The following is a 6,173-nucleotide window of genomic DNA, read 5'->3' as shown; positions in this document are numbered from 1 at the left end:
AAATCAACAGCCAATTTGGATACCATCAAGACACCTAAAACCTTATCATGAGCCAGATGCTGAGGAAGAGATGCTGGGAGGATCCCGAGGACCCCAGTTGCAGCCATGTTGAGACTGACGCTGAGGAGGATCCCAACTGTCACAAGCAACACCCATTGAACACAGCCACCCACCAGGGGACAGATCAAGAAGCTGCCACAGATGGCAGGAGAAAAGCTAAGGAAAGCAGGACAACCAGTCACAATGAGTACTTTAATGGTAGCTATGATAGCGGTGATCACCATTGCCATGAGTATTCCTTCAACAAGGGCTGACACAGAGAACAATTATACTTATTAGGCACATTTATCAATCTTGGCTGGCAATAATGCCTAGATGTAATCGCTCTATGACACAGTTACACATGCTTTCTGATCTCAGTATTTACCATAATAAATCTGCTCCTATAATTGAGGCATACCACCCTCAAAAACCTATTTGTAAACAAAATTGAACCTGGCCAGAAAAAATGAATGTACTTGTTTAGGAAGATTGCATTGCATAACAGGCAGAGGTACTGCACAACGATTCCTATGGAATCATTATTAATTGGTACCCTAAGGGGATGTTTAGCTTGAATTTCATCTCTCAGTCTGCCTGCCATGACCACACTATGTTCAGCTGATCTGGACAAAATGGTCAGATGTTAGATATAATAAGAAGTATGGCAAGTGTTCCTATTATCTGGAACCATGGAGGTATAGTGGCACCTCAACCTCAAATGACATGGCCTGCTGTAGGAGCTAAACCTAAGGATTTGTGGAAACTATTAATAGCTCTTAACAAAATCAAAATTTAGGAAAGAATAAAAAAGCATCTAGAAGGACACTCTACAAACTTGTTTTTGGATATTGCAATATTAAAAGAACAAATATTTAAAGCATCCCAGGCACACCTGTCCTTAATGCCAGGAACTGGAGTGTTTTAAGGAGCTGCAGATAGATTAGTAGCTAGTAACCCATTAAAATGGACAAAAACACTTGGAAGCTTTGTGATTTCAATGATGATTGTGCTTTTAATCTGTGTTGTTTGTCTTTGTATAGTTTGCAGATGTGGATCCTGACTCCTGTGAGAAGTAGCTCACCGTGACAAAGCTGCCTTTGCTTTTATCAATTTGCAAATCAAAGAAGGGGGACATGGGAACAAGCCCCCCAAAATTTGGCCATAAACTGGCCCCAAAACTGGCCATAAACAAAATCTCTGCAGCACTGTAACATGTTCATGATGGCTGTAACGCCCACGCTGGAAGGTTGTGGGTTTACCGGAATGAGAGCAAGGAACACCTGGCTGGCCCAGGGCAGAAACCTGCTAAAAGGCATTCTTAAACCACAAACAATAGCATGAGTGATCTGTGCCTTAAGGACATGCTCGTGCTGCAGTTAACTAGCCCAACCTATTCCTTTAATTCGGCCCATCCCTTCGTTTCTGTAAAGGATACTTTTATTTAATTGAATATCTATAGAAACAATGCTAATGACAGGCTTGCTGTTAATAAATAAGTGGGTAAATCTCTATTTGGGGCTCTCAGCTCCGAAGACTGTGAGACCCCTGATTTCCCACTTCACACCTCTATATTTCTGTGTGTGTGTCTTTAATTCCTCTAGCGCTGCTAGGTTAAGGTCTCCCCAACTGAGCTGGTCTTGGCACTAAAGCTTTCTAGCCTCTTTTTATTGCAGTGTGCTAGCTGCTGTCTCTCATCTCCCTTTGTCATGCCTTCTTCTAACTTCACATGGGGGCCCTCCTTTTTCAGTGTTATAGGGACAACCATGTACAAGGTCTCTAAGTGGAAGTTCACACCCTTATTGGGGTGATGCAGGCATATAGGAGTGTGTGTGTGTGTGTGTGTGTGTGTGTGTGTGTGTATTTGTTTTGAGACAGGGTCTCACTCTGTTGCCCAGGCTGGAGTGCAGTGGTGTGATCTTGGTTCACTGCAACCTCTGCCTCCCAGGCTCAAGCAATCCTCCTGCCTCAGCCTCCCAAGTAGCTGGGACAAAAGGTGCACACTGCCATGCCTGGCTAATTTCTGTATTTTTTGTAGAGGTGGAATTTTTCCATGTTGCCCAGGCTGGTCTTGAATTCCTGAGCTCAAGCAATCCACCTGCCTCAGCCTCCCAAAGTGCTGGGCTTACAGGCATGATCAGGCATATGTTTTTAATGACCACTTTGCCAAAAGTCAATTAGTTCAATCATCTGTTCAACCAAATGACCAATTCACTGAAATTACTGAATTCACTATGTTAATATATTGGCAACATTTTTCTTCTTCTATTTATAAAGTTATAGCGATTGATATTCATAAAAATATTGGATGGGGACTTTTAAAAATACATTTTGAAGGTCTCTGGTTCACCTTACTTGATGGGTTATAAAGACAAAACCAAAACAGCATTTTAAACAATATTTAATTTGTGTCAAGCCAAAAGAATAAATAGTAGAAGAGACTGAATATGTCATAGCTTAAGCTGCAGACCCTGAAAGGGGAAGTCTAAGGACAGAAAAAGAGAAGATGTTAGGGGAAGAGTTGGGGGAGGGACTGAGAGTAGGGGGAGGCAGAGGAGGTATGTGGAGGTCTGGGATGGTATTGGATGGGGCTGAGGAAATTTAGGGGGGCCGTGGTGCAAGGAAGAATCTGAAGACCCAGGAGGACCTCCTTCCCCAGTTCCCTAGAGCTACCTTATGTCTCATTGTTTATCCTCTATGTGTTGCTATAGACTTTATAAATAGTTAAACAAGTTTTAGTAACATTGAAAATTTCAGGTCATTGATTTCACTGTATATTGGTCATTGGAAATTCTTCCAGTAAAATGGGCTTTGGTAAATTGCCTGGAGCTACTGCATCTCATGGTCCATCCGTGTGCAGACCTTGCCCAAGGTGCCAATGGGATGTTATACATAGCTGGTCCACTTAGAGGAAGGAAGTCCCAAATTGTGTTTGGGAGAGAAGTGCAGGAATAGTTCAATCAGAGTGGGCTAAATGGCAAAACACAGACAGGAAGGCCAGTAGAAGATTGGGGAAGAAACTGTTCTGTGGTTGGTATCAAAAACAGCTCTGAGAAGCATGTGGTCCTTATCTGCAAAAGAAAGATGGGCCATGACATACCTGGGAATGTGCATGTTCTGTTTATTTTGGTGGATAAAACCACTGGCTTGGAATTCTGCTAGCTTTGAATTTACCACTATCTTAAGTAATATACATTTTTCTCTGCACAGGAAAAGTTCCTACTTTCTCAGATGACTGAGGAAAAATGCACTGTAAACTTCCACAACATCCATTACGGTTTCTGAAGAGGTCAATTAAGAGTGCCACACTAGAGCTGAGTAGCTTAGCTCTACTGTAAGAGGCCAGCAGCACCTGTTCAAAACCCAGAAACGACTTTTTTATTTTTATTTTTTTCTGGTGTCAAAGTCAGAACTTGCAGATTCCATCTAAAAGAAGCTCAGGCTTGATTCTTTTCCTAACAAAAAGAGAAGATCCTAAATATATATATATATTCAGAAGACTATAAATGTATGTGTATAAATAGAATAGTCGCTTATTACTCTTACCCTATTAGATAAAAAAATTTAAGATATGTACTTTTTTTTTTTTTTGAGATGGAGACTCGCTCTGTCGCCCAGGCTGGAGTGCAGTGGCACTATCTCGGCTCACTGAAAGCTCCACCTCCTGGGTTCACGCCATTCTCCTGCCTCAGCCTCCTGAGTAGCTGGGACTACAGGCACCCGCCACCACACCCAGCTAATTTTTTTTTGTATTTTCAGTAGAGACGGGTTTTCACTGTGTTAGCCAGGATGGTCTCGATCTCCTGACCTCATGATCTGCCTGCCTCGTCCTCCCAAAGTGCTGGGATTACAGGCATGAGCCACCGCGCCCGGCCAAGATATGTACTTTTTATCTTTCCAAATACTATTTTTGCTGTTGGAGTTTCATATGTGCAGCACAGTGTCCCTAAAGACCCGTCAATAATTGTTGACTTGAATTTGAAATTTTAAGCTCTCCCAAAGAAAGTTATCAGATATTCCAAAATGCAAACTTAGTGTAAAAATATGGTGATAATTTCCTTTCATGAGCAAGCAACTACTTTGGGAAATACATTTAATTAGAAAACTTTTCAAGTTAAAGACATTTCTTTTGGAGAAATTGCACAGCTAAATTTTATAACTTGGAAAACATGCTTTGCTGATAGCAAATAAGTAAGCTTTTCCTGCAAATAATGCTTTTGTATTCAACACAGTGGATTTTTAGTCTACATTAGGAATGCTAGTTTTTAAAAAATGTTGCATAGCAAGTTGGTACATATATATGCACAGACATACACATAAAGTGAACATTAAATTGAATCTTAGAAATATATTTATGGGCTGGGCATGGTGGCTTATGCCTGTAATCCCAGCACTTTGGGAGTCCAAGGCAAGCAGATCACGAGGTCAGCAGTTCAAGACCAGACTGGCCAACATGGTGAAACCTCGTCTCTACTAAAAATACAAAAATTAGCTGGGCGTGATGGTGGGCGTCTGTAATCTCACCTACTTGGGAGGCTGAGGCAGGAGAATTGCTCCAACTCAGGAGGCGGAGAAGGTTGCAGTGAGCCAAGATCATGCCACTGCACTCCAGCCTGAGCCACAGAGCAAGACTCCGTCTTGGGGGAAAAAAAAACCATATGTACATATATATGGGCGTATAAGGATTCTGATGTCTTATTAATTGAAGAAAGCAGGTGAATAATACTGTATAAAGACTGATCCCTATTTGTGATAAGTATGTGCGTGCGTGTACATTTAAGCATATAAAGTCTAAGTACATATCAGCATATTAACCTTTTCTATAGCTATGAGTTATGTCAAAAAAAAGCAAAGAGAAGTTGTTTATAATTAGAGCTGTATTATAGGTTTATTTTACTTCCATATGACAATTGTTCTTGAGCCATTCAATGTGATATTTTCTGTTTCTATTTACCATTTGTATTGGTACCAGCCATGTTCTTCATAGCACTCTCAAGGTGGTAAGAGTTCCTAAAGATGATAAGTAAAATGAAGGGGAGATCAAAATCTTCAAATTCTATGGTTCTTAGTGACTCTTTCCTGATGACAGACTTGAGTTGCCGTGGGTCCTTACTGAGCTGCCTGTTATTTGTATCAATTATATCTCCGAAGTGCTCTGAAATCCTCAGTGAATACAACAGTAGGTAAGGAAGTAGAAAGTCCTTAGGAGGACTTAGTGATTTTTAGTTTTTATACAGCTCTTTCCTTCTAGGACAGCTCAGATTATTTTACGGAAATTTTCTCAAATCACACAGAATCCCTGTGAGAAGCAAGATAAGGAATTTTTTATCAAACTTAAGAGAATATGATATAATTTTCACACCTTTAGAGGTGGCAATAGAAGAAATACTATAGAAACAAATCAGTGTACATTAACTTGGAAAATTAAAGTAAAATAAATGAATATTTAATTATTGCTGCATGCATTGTCATACACTCTTCCCCTTTATAACTTGAGTAGTAATACTTAGTAGCACTAGTGAGACATTCTCAGCAAATGGCTGAAGCCTGCTATCATTGAAGTGTATCGGATCACTCAGTTCTCAAAATAATCCCTTGAAGTTGGTAGTTTTCTATCTTACAAGTGAAGATCTACAGCATAAGGAAATCGAGTAAATGGCCCACAGTTACACAGTTAGTAAAAGGAAAGCCTGAGATTTTAATTCACCATGTCTATCTAACTTCAAAATTTATTCATTCATTCATCACATAAGTATAATCCATCTACCAGGCATATTAGGCACCTCTGGGCATTAGTCTTACCTTCCAGGAGCTTTGATTTGAAGAAATTTAATAATACACTCATAGGTGGTCCAAATAATGTTTACTATATTTAAATAAATTTGTAAAATATGGAGTAGAAAAGTTTAAGGTGTTTTTTTTGTTTGTTTAGAGAGACAGGGTCTTGCTCCGTTAGCCAGGTTACAGTGCGGTGGCATAATCCTAGCTCACCGTAAACTCTAAATCTTGGGCTCTAGCAATTCTCCTGCATCCGTTTCCTGAGTAGCTAGGGCCACAGGCACCTGCAACCACAACCAGCTAATTTTTTGAAACAACTTTTTTTTTTTTTTTTTTCTGGTGGAGACGGGGTCTTG

The sequence above is a fragment of the Symphalangus syndactylus genome, chromosome 5 (assembly GCF_028878055.3).
Source record: "Symphalangus syndactylus isolate Jambi chromosome 5, NHGRI_mSymSyn1-v2.1_pri, whole genome shotgun sequence".
Classification (NCBI taxonomy): domain Eukaryota; kingdom Metazoa; phylum Chordata; class Mammalia; order Primates; family Hylobatidae; genus Symphalangus; species Symphalangus syndactylus.
This window is presented reverse-complemented; position numbering follows the sequence as displayed.